The 14629-nt window shown below is 46.8% G+C and overlaps 1 protein-coding gene across 4 annotated transcripts in view; it reads left to right on the top strand.

Moving 5' to 3' along the window:
- Positions 1 to 14629, top strand: part of LOC140418772 (uncharacterized) — a 159673-nt gene that overhangs the window by 116109 nt on the left and 28935 nt on the right. The window contains exon 1 of one of the 4 annotated variants that reach the window (XM_072502389.1): positions 13052 to 13177. The exons of the other annotated variants lie outside the window; for them this stretch is intronic. The gene's annotated coding sequence lies outside the window, so the exon portion shown is untranslated. Of the gene's footprint in view, positions 1 to 13051; positions 13178 to 14629 lie in introns of those variants that run through there. 4 annotated transcript variants of the gene reach the window in all.

The raw sequence follows: 14629 nt of genomic DNA, 5'->3' as shown, positions 1-14629 counted from the left end.
TGGCGTGCTGACCACAGGGAAGGCAGTGGAGCAGCTTAGAAAGGCAAGGGCAGCGATCTACGAACACTGGGAGAAAGCCAGCAGAATGCTTGCACAGCAACTCAGAAAGAGGGAGGCAGCTAGGGAAATAGGGAAAGTAATTGATGGGGAGGGGAACTTGGTGGGAGATTCGGCAGGGGTGAACAAGGCATTCAGGACTTCTATAGTAGGCTGTACAGGTCGGAGCCCCCCACGGGGCCGGAGAAGATGAAACGTTTCTTGGAGGGGCTGACTTTCCCAAACGTGGGTAGGGAGCTGGTAAAAGGGCTAGGGGCCCTGATCAGGGTGGAAAAGATATTGGAGGGCTTGAAGGCCATGCAGTCGGGTAAAGCAGGGCCAGACGGGTACCCAGCGGCATTCTATAAAAAGTTCTCCGGGATATTGGGGCTGGTCAAGGTTTTCAATGAGGTAAGGGACAGAGGGGTTCTGCCCCCGACGATGTCACAGGCCACAATTTTGTTGATTCTGAAACGGGACAAGAACCCGGAGTTATGTGGGTCTTACAGGCCGATATCCCTGCTGAATGTGGATGCCAAACTGCTGGCCAAAATTTTGTCCTCCAGGATTGAGGATTGTGTGCCGGACGTTATCATGGAGGACCAGACGGGGTTTGTTAAGGGCAGGCAGTTGGTGGCCAATGTAAGAAGGCCCCGGAAAGTAGGGAGGTGGAGGTAGCAGTTGCGATGGATGCGGAAAAAGCTTTTGACCGGGTTGAGTGGGATTATTTATGGGAGGTACTGGGACGATTCGGATTTGGGAGGGGCTTTATCGACTGGGTCAGGCTGCTGTACCAGGCTCCTGTGGCAAGTATACGGATGAACGGGACAACTTCTGACTATAGATTGCACCAGGGGACGAGACAGGGATGCCTCCTCTCCCCACTGTTGTTCACATTAGCTATAGAGCCACTGGCAATTGCTCTGAGAGCTTCAAGTAGTTGGAAGGGGCTGGTCCGGTGTGGGGGGGTGGAACACAAGAGTCTCGCTTTATGCCGACGACCTGCTCCTATACGTTTCGGATCCAATAGAGGGGATGGACGAAATCATGGGAATATAAGGGGAATGTGGCCAGTTCTCGGGGTACAAACTAAATATGGGGACAAGCGAGATGTTCGTAATTCAGGCGAGGGGTCAGGGGAGGTGACTGGGTCAGGGGAGGTGACTGGGTGAGCTGCCGTTTAGGTAGGGGACAGTTTTAGATATCTAGGTATACAAGTGACGGACTGGGGCCGGTTGCCTACATTGAACTTGTCCCGTTTAGTAGAGCAAATGCGGGGCGACTTTCGGAGATAGGATGCACTCCCATTGTCGCTAGCTGGGAGAGTGCAGACGGTGAAAATGACGGTCCTCCCGAGATTTCTGTTTGTATGTCTCCCCATCTTCGTTCCGCGGTCCTTTTTTAAGCGGGTCAACAAAATTATCATGGGCTTTGTGTGGGCGGTGGAGGTAGTAGTTGCGATGGATGCGGAAAAGGCTTTTGACCGCGAGTGAGGAAGGCGATGCCCGAGCGGAGTCGGGGAGAGGGGGAGCTGGCGCTGTCGAATTTTAGTAACTATTACTGGGCGGCTAACATAGCCATGATTAGGAAGTGGGTGGTGGGGGCGGGGTCAGCCTGGGAGCAGATGGAGGCGGCTTCGTGTAAAAGCACCAGTCTGGGGGCGTTGGTAACGGTGCCTCTGCCGTTCCCGCCAGCGCGGTACTCCACCAGCCCCGGAGTGGAGGCTGCCCTGAGAGTTTGGGGACAATGGAGGAGGTATGTGGGAGCATCGGTCTGGTCCCCAATTTATGATAATCATCGGTTTGACCTGGCGAGCATGGATGGGGGGGTTCCGAATATGGTGGAGGGCGGGGATTGAGAGGATGGGGGATTTGTTCATAGAAGGGAGCTTTCCGAGCTTGAGGTCTCTGGAGGAGAAATTTAGGTTGGTGAGGGGGAACAATTTCAGATATCTACAGGTGCGGGACTTTCTGCACAGACAGATACCATCCTTCCCACTCCTGCCACTAAAAGGGATCCAGGTCAGGGTAGTTTCCAGAGGATGGGTGGGGGAGGGGAGCATCTCTGACATCTACAAAGTACTCATGGAGGCAAAGGAGACGCAGACAGAGGAGCTGAAGCGTAAGTGGGAGGAGGAGTTTGGAGGTAAGATGGAGGATGGCTTATGGGCAGACGCATTGAGTAGAGTCAACGCGACCGCAGAATGCGCCAAGCTTAGCCTGATCCAATTCAAGGTGGTCCACCGGGCCCACATGTCAGTGGCCCGGATGAGCAGATTCTTTGGGGTAGAGGACAGGTGCGCAAAATGTGCGGGAGGACCAGCGAACCATGTTCCCATGTTGTGGGCGTGTCCAAAACCTAGGGGATACTGGCAGGGGTTTGCTGACGTCATGTCCAAGGTATTAAAAACAAGGGTGGCGCTGAGTCCAGATGTGGCGATTTTTGCGGTGTCGGAGGACCCGGGAGTCCAGGAGAAAGAGGCGGACGTTCTAGCCTTTGCTTCCCTGGTAGCCCGGAGATGAATACTGCTAGCTTGGAGGGACTCAAAGCCCCTGAAGTCGGAGACCTGGCTATCGTACATGTTGAGCTTTCTCTGCCTGGAGAAAATTAAGTTGGCCCTGAGAGGGTCACTCTTGGGGTTCGCCCGGAGGTGGCAACCATTCATTGACTTCTTCGCGGAAAATTAATCGTCAGAAGTGTGGGGGGGGGGTCAATTAGGCAGGTCCTAGGGTGATGGGAGTTGTATTGTTCCATGTAAATTGTTTATATTGTTGTTTACAATGCCAAAAAATACCTCAATAAAATTGCTTATTAAAAAAAAATATTGAAGGAATTATTACATATTTATCAGGGGGTCGGTTTGCTCAGTTGGCAGGATGACTGGTTTGTGATGCAGAGCAAGGCCTACAGTGAGGATTCAACTCCCGTACAGGCTGAGTTTATTCATGAAGGCCCCGCCTTCTCAACCAAGCCCCTCGCCTGAGATGTGCTGACCCTCGGGTTAAATCACCACCAGTCAGCTCTCTCTCTGTCAAAGGGAGAGCTGCCTATGGTCCTCTGGGATTTTTGGACTTTTATTTCACATATGTACAACAAATATAGATTCCTTTTAAGGAACAAAAATCATTCCAACAGGAAAAAAAATGTAACCGCGGCGAACAAGAAAAGTTAAAGATCCCATCAGATCAATGGAAGAGGCTCACAACCTGGTCGAAATAGTAGTAAACCTGAGGATTGGGAATTTCCGTGAGAATTCAGCAAAGGAGGACCAAGAAACAGATAAAGCAAAATATAATATGAGAGCAAACTGGGGAGAAACAAAAAACGACTGGAAAAGCTTCCATAGGTATGTAAAAAGGAAAAGATTGTCAAAGACAAATGTGTCCATTCCAGGCAGAGACAGGACAGTTCATAATAGGGAATGAGGAAATGGCAGAGAAACTAAACAATGTGTGTTCGTCTTCACAGAGGAAGATGCAAAAATTTCCCCAAAACACGAGACCCAAGGGCCTCGTGAACACAAGGGTCTGGAAGAGATAAGAATTAGTGAAAAAGTAGTACTGGAGAAATTAATGGGGTTGGGAGTGAATAAATCCCCAAATGCTGATGATCTACATCCCAGTGTTGGAATGAGGTGGCTGTAGAGATCGCTATTCCTCATTCTAAATTTTCCTGGCTCTATCTGAATGGACAAACCTTTGTCTGAGCCAAACGTTTCCTTTTTACGTACCTACAGAAGCTTTTAGTCCATTTGTATGTATTTTGCTGGTTCACATTCATATTCTATTCTCCCTCGCTTTCTCAGTATCTTGGTCCTTTGCTGTATTATAAAATCCTCCCAATCCTCAGGTTTATTATTATTTCTGATAACTTTATCAGCCTTTTCTTTCAATCTTATCCAATATTTCACTTCCTCTGGTAGTCACGGTTCTCTTGATGTTTTGGGGTTCTTCAGCCTTGAAGGAATGTAAATTGTGTAATAATTATTGAAAGTCTATCCATTGCCTGTGGACTGTCACACCTTTTAATGTATTTACCCCAATCCACCTCAGCTAATTTGTCCCTTCTACCTTCATAATTTCCTTCAAACTTAATACTCTGGCTTCAGATTGGAATACCTCATATTCAATATTCTGGTCACTCATCCCTAAAGGTTGTTTTCAGCGTGATTATCAATTAGCCCTTTATCATTGCATAATATTAAATCTACAAAAGCCTGTTCTCAAGTTGGTTCCTCAACTTACTGCTGTAGATAACTGTCCTTAACACACACACCGGAAACTTGTCCTCCACAGCATCAGTGCTCATTAGGTTTACCCAGTCTATATGCAGATTTTATGGTGCCCATTAATGTTTTACCCATTCTGCATGCTTCTCTAATCTGATTAATACCATGTCCCACACAACCCCTGCTGTTTGGTGGCCTACAACAGCTCTTACCAATGTTTCCTGCCCCATGCTGTTTCTTGGCTCCACCCAAACATATTCCACATTTTGTATTCCTGATCTGAGATCCACCCTTACTAATGTTCTGATGCCGTCCCTTATTATCCGAGCAACACCACCTCCTTTTCCTTTTTTCCTGCATCATCAACAAACTCAGTGACCATACCTTTGGTCCTGTCATCAAAGTCATTGATATGAATTGTGAAACGTTGATGTTCCAGCACTGATCCCTGTGACACACTGCTCATTACATCTTGCCAACCAGAAAATGGCCTATTTGTGCCTACACTCGGTTTTCTGGCAGCTCGCTAATCTTTCCCTGTGAAAGACAGTTCTGGGATTAAAGACTGCCAGACGGCGAAAAGAACGGAAGTAAATCCTCGGGAATGAATCATCACTTTGGACTGATTCTGAGACAATTAAGTTTCGACTTCCAGGGCAGACTAACTAATCGTGGAGTGCAACTTTAGATTGTAACTTTGGTACGGTAGCACAGTGGTTAGCCCTGTTGCTTCACAGCGCCAGGGTCCCAGGTTCGATTCCCACTTGGGTCACTGCCGTGCAGAGTCTGCACGTTCTCCTCGTGTCTGAGTGGGTTTCCGCCAGGTGCTCCAGTTTCCTCCCACAAGTCCTGAAAGATAATAATCTTTATTATCACAAGGTGGCTTATATTAACACTGCAATGAAGATACTGTGAAAAGCCTGTAGTCACCACACTCTGTTGACTGTTAGGGTACACAGATGGAGAATTCAGAATGTCCAATTCACCTAACAGCACGTTTTTGGGGGCTTGTGGGAGGAAACCAGAGCACGCGGGAGAACCCCACGCAGACACAGAGAGAACGCGCAGACTCCACACAGTGACCCAAGCCGGGAATCAAAACTGTGACAATGGAGCAGTGAAGCAACAGTGCTGACCACTGTGCTACTGTGTTGCCCACAATGTGCTTGTTAGGTGAATTGGACATCCTGAATTCTCCCTCAGTGTACCCGAACAGGCGCCTGAGTGTGGCGACTAGGGGATTTTCACAGTAACTTCATTGCAGTGTTAATGTCAGCCTACTTGTGACAATTATAAAGATTATTATTAATATTATAAACGGGCAAAGTTCTATGTGTAAGTTAAAGTAGCTTCTAGTTTATTTGTTGCATTAAAAGTCATAAAACGTGAAGTCCGTTGTGTGATTCTTTAATTTGTTGACTGAGAATTCAATTTCTTTTTCTTGCTGACCTGCATGGAGGTTCCAATCCACAAATGTTGACTTCCCATTTGAGTCTCGGGCACCTTTCTGTCTGTATTGCTCGTGTCAATGACAGCCAGGTGATGGAGCTGAGGGCTGAATTTAGCTGAGCATAAAGGGGCCTATCCACTAATACACAGGAAGGCACTGGAGGCCTGACTGGGAAACGGATCTCGTACTAATCGGGGGGGGGGCGGTGACTGGGTCTGATCGTAATGCGACCCCCAGGGTTCAGTGCCCCTGTGTCCAAAGCACGGAGTCGTAGGAATGGAGTACAGAGGAGCTGAAGGAAAACCATTTGGGACCGGAAGATTGTGAACATCTTTTTACTCTGGTTGTCTTTAATCCTCAAGTAATTTTCTGTTAGTTTTTTTTAACCATGTTCTGTTTCGTCAATTAACTTTTAACCAGAAAATATTTGAATTTGTTGGACTTTTCCTGATTAAATATGTTCACTTTTGGGAGAGTGGGTGAGAGGGGTTGACAGGCTCTTTAACAGAAAGTGAGTCCCTCTAAGGTAATTGGCAAAGGAGCCAGAGGGGTTGAGGAGATTTGATTTTTCTTTTGACACAGTGTTTGAAAATGGGGTTCAGGGAGTCAATTGTGACTGACTAATTTATCAAGGTTCTCTGAGGAAGTAACAAGGGATTTCAATAAAGGGGAACCTGTAGATGTGCTTTATCTGGATTTCCAGAAGGTATTTCCCAAGGTGCCACATCAAAGGTTATTGCACAAAACAAGAGCTCATGCTGTGGGGGCAACCATCAGCATGGATAGAGGATTGGTTAGCTAACAGGAAGCAGCAAGTAGGTATAAATGGGTCATTTCTGGGTGGGTAAGATGTGACAAGTGGAATGTCACCAGGATCAGTGCTGGGCTCTCAACCATTTACAATCTGTATGAATGTGTTGGATGATGAGATTGAACGTATGACTCAAATGCAGGCAGGGAAGTAATTTGTGAAGTGGATTTAAGGAGTCTGCAAAGGACTACAAATAGAGAACGTACAAACTGCACAGAGTCACCCAAGGCCGGAATCGAACCCGGGTCCCTGGCACTGTGAGGCAGCAGTGCTAACCACTGACTGTCCCTTTACGGTCGCTGGGTCAAACTCCTGGAATTTCCTCACAAACAGCACAGTGGGTATACCAACACCACACGGACAGCAGCAGTTCAAGAAGGCAGCTCAAGGACAATTAGGGATGGGCAATAAATGTTGGCCTCGCCACATCCCATGAAAGAATAAATAATAAATTCCTACCATGGCGATTAAACTATGTTCCTGTCATGGGGCGGTTCTTGGGCACCGAGTGGGCAGGGCTTCAATCTCCCTCATGGGCTCCCTCCCCAATGACCGCGCACACGCACTACAGCTTATCGCCCCTCAGCAAAATGGCGGCCGTTAACCTGGGCCTTTCGTCGGAGAACTGCCACTGCGGCCCGTTGTTTGCGAGCGTGGATCGGTAGCTTTGAATTCTTGTTTCTGGGCCTACGCCGGGTATTTATGAAGCCTCTCAAACCACCCGCACATTCTACCAGTGTCTGCGTGGATTTCCTCTGGGTGCTCCGGTTTCCTCCCACAATCCAAAGATGTGCAGGTTAGGTTGATTGGCCATGATAAATTCCCTTAGTGTCCAAAACAAAAAGGCTGGGTAGGGTTACGGGATAGGGTGGAGATGTGTGCTTAGGTAGGGTGCTCTTTCTAAGGGCAGTGCTGACTCGATGGGTCGAATGGCCACCTTCTGCACTGTAAATTCTATGGAGGGAATGTCACCATGGGAACAAAAAGTCCCTGGTTTCAGTTGGTGATTGGGGAGAAGGGTTAGGACAGGTGAGGGAGAAGGTTAATACTGTCATCATTCAGAACAACACAGACTATAAAGGAACAACTGAGGAACTTCTCTGTCCAATTTAATATTCACATAATATATTCAGAGACAGAATGACAGGAACTTGCAATCAGTTTGGAGATAACTCCGATATTTTCCATTCTTAAATATTTTGTCTTGAAAGATACCAAATGGGATGAAGCCAAATCTTTAAAAGGCAAATTCTTTGGTTCAAATCGCCACTGTGCTGTCAGTGGAAAGGGTTAACTTCTCTGCTCTCAAGGGTGTTGGAACAAACGTGCTCAAATGTGCACAACTGTGTTGACTTTACGTAACACCATTTTAAACTTTGTTTTCTCAATTCTTTTGGCAACTTTTTCTGCTTTGCCCAAATGTGTTTTCTCCTCTTTCTTCAGGCACTTTTCCAAATGACTCAAATAAAACTAAAGAAAAATAAAAGTAGAACGATCAGCTTTCACAGGTAACCAAAGCTTCAACCTTCTTAGACCAAAAAGACTTAAAGAGGGTGGAGCTTCCAAAAGATTGTGAAACCCAATGCACAACGATAAGGCTGAAGTTTAACTTAAGAGAATCCAACTTTTCTCTGCCTTTTACAATTGTACAAATAAATTGCAATTCATACTTAAAGATTTACTTTCACTCAGTAATTATGATAAGTCTTACAACATCAGGTTAAAGTCCAACAGGTTTGTTTCAAACACTAGCTTTCGGAGCGCAGCTCCTTCCTCAGGAAGAAGGAAGGAGCAGTGCTCCGAAAACTAGTGTTTGAAACAAACCTGTTGGACTTTAACCTGGTGTTGTCAGACTTCTTACTGTGCTCACCCCAGTCCAACGCCGGCATCTCCACATCACAGTAATTATGATGTGGAGATGCCGGCGTTGGACTGGGGTGAGCACAGTACGAAGTCTTACAACACCAGGTTAAAGTCCAACAGGTTTGTTTCGATGTCACTAGCTTTCGGAGCGCTGCGCTCCGAAAGCTAGTGACATCGAAACAAACCTGTTGGACTTTAACCTGGTGTTGTAAGACTTCGTACAGTAATTATGATGTTACTTTTCTCAGCACAGACTCCTTAGATAAAATCTCAATTGTTCACTTCTCTTGTAGCTGGTGTGTGGAGAAGATCATGTTCACTATAGACATGTCAGCACAGAAACCGCACTGTGCTTCTGGACACACTCAGTCTGCAAGTAGATGAATCTTGTAAACTTGACCCTCATGAAGGTCTTCCCAGTGATGCTAAGGAGTGAGACATCCCTGTAGTTGTTGCAATCTCCTCTGTCACTGCTGTTTTTATAGGTTATGATGATTTTAGCATCATACACATGGAATTGTTCCGACTTCCCAACAGAGGAGGTCATGAAGGTGTGACAGTCGATGGGATTTTGTGTTTGAGGAGTTCAGCTGGAATTCCATCCTTGCCGGGCACCTTTCTGCTTGCTCAGCAATCAATGGCCTTTTCCAGCTCAACCATGACAGGAAGCTGCAGGAGAGTCAGACAGCGACTGGGAGATGTCCGTCTGACGGAGCACAGCTGTCAGTCATGTTCAACCCAGCGGGACATCTGTTTACATCTGTCAGGATGTCACTCTCTGAGATTTCAGGGAACAACTTTGGTGATGGTCAGACCCAGAGCCCTCTTCTTCCCAGCACACAGAGATTTCTGTTATCTTTTTAATATAAATTTAGAGTAACCACTTATTTTTTTCCAATTAAAGGGGCAATTTAGCATGGCCAATCCACCTAACCAGCGCATCTTTGGGTTGTGGGTGTGAGACCCATGCAGACATGGAGAATGTGCAAACTCCACGCAGACAGTGACCTGGGGCCGGGATCGAACCCGGGTCCTCAGCGCCATAGGCGGCATTACTAACCACTGAGCCACTGTGCAGCCCGAGATGTCCATTATCACAGGCCGTTTGGAGTTATTGACGTTGGCTGTCCAGTGTTTATTTGCACAATCTCTCCATGTTTTACACAACTGTCTTGACTACTTTCAAGTGATGCCTTGTTCTCGGTGTTGGGTTTATGTTGTACATCAGGTCGGCTTTGCTTTTTGCTGCAATGACAGATGTCATCTCTGCTGAGGGGCTCTCAAACCAATCTGTGTTGTGGGTTCCACCTTAACCTTCAAATCCTGTAGGATCGTTACAGTGCAGAAGGAGGCCATTTGGCCCATCGAGTCTGCAGCGACCCTCTGAAAGAGCACTCAACCTCGGCCCGCTCTATCCCCTAACCCTGGCTGCTGCTGCTGTGTCAGAAATCATTGAACACAGTGACTTCCAAGTTTCATCAATGTCAATGTTGATTGATGAAGTTTTTATTGATGTGCCTGTGAAATATTTCAGTTTAGTTTAATGCTCCTTGATAATGTAATTTCACAATGGACATGTTGCTGTGAGGAATGTGAGAGTAACAATTGTCAGCAAGGATTAATCAGCACTTTCTAATTGGAGATGTTAATCAGTGGAACCTTTCAAACTCTGAATTGTAGATTTTGGATCAAACGTCATTTAGGATGATCCTGTGAAAGAGTTCTTAAATGAAGGAGAATATCAGACGGTGTGCTTTGAAAATGGGACATCGCAGCCTTGAAAATTAGTGACATCTGAAAATATTAAACTGCAGCCAGTTCTATGGTTTGTTCACATCAGCAGAATCAAACCAGATATGGTCAGATCATCAATGCTGGATGTGATTAACAGCAGCACAAACAGTAAAATCCAATCCCTGAACCCACTTGTCAACTTGCTGATGTCGCAGCTCATATTGTGACTGAGTGAATCCCTTCCCACAGCGTCGATGGTCGGTCTCGGCCCTTTGTGAATTTGTTGGTGTGCACTGAAGGTGGATGATTTCCTGAGTGTCTTTCCAATGAAACTACAGCTGAATAGCTTCTCCAAAGTGTAACGTCACTGGTGTCTGAGCAGACTGGATGATTGAGTGAATCCCTTCCTGCACACTGAGCAGGTAAACGGTCTCCCGGTGTGAACACGATTGTGTACACTGAGATTAGATAAAGACGTGAACCACTTTCCACAGGATATGGATATCTGAGGACTGAGAAAATGTGTTGGTGTAACATGAGTCTAGCTGACTGAGTAAATCCCTTCCCACACACCGAACAGGCGAACAGCCTCTTCTCAGCATGATATCGCTGGTGTAACATGAGGCCAGCTGATTGAGTAAATCCCTTCCCACACACCGAACAGGCGAACAGCCTCTTCTCAGCATGATATCGCTGGTGTAACATGAGGCCAGCTGATTGAGTAAATCCTTTCCCACACTCAGAGCAGGTGAATGGTCTCTCTGCTGTGTGAATACGCGGTGGGTTTCCAGCAGGCATCGATAATTGAATCCCTTCCCACCGTCCCCACATTTCCATGTCTTCATCATCCAGGTATCCTTGTATCTCTCCAGTTCGGACACCCAGTTGAAGCCTTGTCCATACAGAATACATGGATGTTTCCTCCTCCACACGAATGGTGCAGGCTGTGTATTTGGTTCAAGCACTTTGCGCAGTCAGTGTTCTGGAACTCAGATGTGCCTGTGTCTCTGTCCTTTCCCAATCACATTGCTGTTCGTACTGTTCTCCCACAGATAGAACAGACAAACATTTCTCAAATAGAACATTTCTCCTTCACATTCAATGGCCGTTGATTAACAGCTACTCATGAAGCCATTAACTCCGCCAAATGCTGTTGTAATATTTGGTTGAGTTTCCAGTCTTTGAATTCTCCCCTTTTAATCCCCTGTAAAAGGAGTTTACAAAATCCATCGCTGTCAGTACAAAATAGACATTTAGAAAAGTCAATTCTAGTTTCGCTGGAATGTTTGTTCAATTCTTGTTCCCCCAAAGCTGTAAATCTCCGTCCCACACACTCTCCCTGTGCTGAAATCCAAATCCATCTCACCATTTCTTTCCTCCACTCCCAGTTTTCTCGCTCCCTCTCCTCTGCCTGGGTTCAGTTCTCCAGCTCCTGTCTGCAGACTGACAATAAAACCAGTGGGTCTTATTGGGGGGTTGGGGCCTCCAGCGGGTGTTTGTGAATCCTCCCCACCCACCTGCCAGGGTTTCCTTCCTTCCCAGAGATCAGAGTCCTCATTGATTTGAGTGCAAAGTGAACACTCTTATATCTTGTCCCCCTCCCCCATCCTCTGATGTGAACCATCCTCCAGTGTCTGAAGCAGGATGGTGCCCGTTAACCTGGGCCTGTTCCCAGGTTGCGTTTTGTACTTTAACCTGGTGTAAGACTTCTTACTGCGCTCACCCCAGTCCAACGGTGGCGTCTCCACATAATGATTGTGAAGGGTTTGCTCCAGCTCACAATGCCCGGGGAGTGATTGACGGCTGCTCCGGACCAATAATGCGAGGGCTCGGGACTGGCGGACCGAGTGGGAGCGGCTGGTCCTCCAACCAATCGCAGTGAATGAGGGGCGGGGCTGAGTCAGGATCTCCCTCATTGACTGAGAATCTGCATCATTCTGAGTTCTTCCCATTGGCCGCGGGTTCCACAACCTCATTTCTTGCCTGACAGGTGTTGACCAATGGGAAGATTTGAGGACCGGATGGACTCGGTCCTCCAGCCAATCAGACTGCGGGCTGTGTGTGAATTACGACTGAGTTTACGATTGAAATGTCTTCCTGAGTCAAACCTCGGAGTAAAACACTTTGTTTCCACTTCAGCGGACTTTTAAAAAAAATTCCATTGCCCGTTCTACAGAACTGTTACAAAAAGCAACAACAAACGTTAACCCTGTTTCTCTCGCCACATGTGGCACAGTCGGTACCACTGCTGCCTCACAGCGTCAGTGACCAGTGTTGAATTCCGGCCTCGGATGACTGTGTGGAGTTTGTGCATTCGCCCCGTGTCTGTGGGGGTTCCCTCTGGGTGCTCCAGTTTTCTCCCATGTGCAGGTTTGGTGGATTGACTATGCTAAATTGCCCCTTAGTGTCCAAAGATGAGATGGGTTTACGGGGCTAGGGGAAGGGAAGTGCACCTGGGTGCGGTGCTCTTTTGTGGGGTAGGTGTAAACCCGATGGGCTGAATGGCCTCCTTCTGCACTGTAGGGATTCTCTGATGCTGTCAGACCCGCTGGGTTAATGTCGCATTTACTGTTTTCAATCTACATTATACACATTTTTAATCCACTAATTATATTTATTGAACCACTGTACCATCAACTACTCGGAGCAGTGTGTTGATGTTTCAGCTACTTTGTAGGATTTTCGCTCTCACAGTCTGATGGGTCTGTCTGGGGGTATTTCCCTGGTACTGTCCATGTGTTTGGGTGTTTGTGTATTTTAGAGAACATGTAGAACTTCCTTCGTTCTGCCCGTTGTCCCCTCAGATATTCCCATCTGTTTTTGGTTAATGTGTCTGGGGTCTGAGTTCTTCTAGTCTGTCTCCAATTCTCCTTCCTGTCTCAGGCATATGGGTCAAGGTAGCTTGGTGTTGTGATTCGTGTTGTTTACTTGTCTGTCTGTCTCCAGCAGGTATTGTTGTCTCTCGATAATGATTGTGCTGATACCCTTATCTTCTGGTCTGATGAACATATCCGTGTTGGATCCAAGCTCCCGGATTGTCTGTCTTTCTCTCCGGGTAAGATTCTGTTTGTCGCTTGTATTTCACTGTGACAGGGCAGAGACCCGATTGAAGGGATTCAAACATGGGAGTTCTGGGAAAGATGGGCAAGGATTTGGGAGGTGACAACATGTTCAAAGAGTTTGGAGAGGAGAGGGAGGTTGAAGATGGGGCAGTAATTTGTAAGGATGGCAGGGTCAAGGGTTTGTTTTATTGAGGGGGTGATGATGGCAGATTTGAAGGACAGAGGGACAGTAGCTGAAGAGAGAGAAATGTTGACAATATCCATGGACACAGGGTAGTTGGCTGATCAGTAGCTCAGTGGGAATAGCGTCGATGGAGCAGGAGCTGGGTCTCATGGACAACAGAAGAACATAAGAATTAGGAACAGGAGTAGGCCATCTGGCCCCTCGAGCCTGCTCCGCCATTTAATGAGATCATGGCTGATCTTTGTGGACTCAGCTCCACTCTCCGGCCCGTACACCATATCCCCGAATCCCTTTATTCTTTAGAAAGGCATCTATCTTTTTCTTAAAAATGTTTAAAGAAGGAGCCTCAACTGCTTCACTGGGCAAGGAATTCCAGAGATTCACAACCCTTTGGGTGAAGAAGTTCCTTCTACACTCCGACCTAAATCTACCTCCCCTTATTTTGAGGCTATGCCCCCTAGTTCTGCTTTCCCCGACCAGAGGAAACAACCTGCCCGCATCTATCCTATCTATTCCCTTCAGAATTTTATATGTCTCAATAAGATCCCCCTGCATCCTTCTAAACTCCAATGAGTACAGTCCCAGTCTACTCAACCTCTCGTCTTAATCTAATCCCCTCAACTCTGGGATCAACCTAGTGAATCTCCTCTGCAATCCCTCCAGTGCCAATATGTCCTTTCTCAGGTAAGGAAACCAAAACTGAACACAATACTCCAGGTGTGGCCTCACCAACACCTTATACAATTGCAGCATAACCTCACTAGTCTTGAACTCCATCCCTCTAGCAATGAAAGACAAAACTCGATTAGCCTTCTTAATCACCTGTTGCACCTGCACACCAACTTTTTGCGACTCGTGCACCAGCACACCCAGGTCCCTCTGCACAGCAGCATGTTTTAACATCCTACCGTTTAAATAATAATCCATTCTGCTGTTATTCCTCCCAAAATGGATAGCCTCACACTTGGCAACATTGAATTCCATCTGCCAGACCCTAGCCCATTCACCTAACCTATCGAAATCCTTCTGCAGACTTCCGGTATCCTCTGCCCTTTTTGCTTTACCACTCATCTTAGTGTCGTCTGCAAACTTTGACACATTGCCCTTGGTCCCCAACTCCAAATCATCTATGTAAATTGTGAACAACTGCGGGCCCAACACTGATCCTTGAGGGACCCCACTAGTTACAGGTTGCCAACCAGAGAAACGCCCATTTATTCCCACTCTCTGCTTTCTGTTAGTTAACCAACAAGATGAGCTC

The sequence above is a fragment of the Scyliorhinus torazame genome, chromosome 5 (genome assembly GCF_047496885.1).
Source record: "Scyliorhinus torazame isolate Kashiwa2021f chromosome 5, sScyTor2.1, whole genome shotgun sequence".
NCBI lineage: Eukaryota > Metazoa > Chordata > Chondrichthyes > Carcharhiniformes > Scyliorhinidae > Scyliorhinus > Scyliorhinus torazame.
The sequence above is the reverse complement of the archived record's forward strand: the minus strand, read 5'-3'. Positions and strand labels throughout refer to the sequence as shown.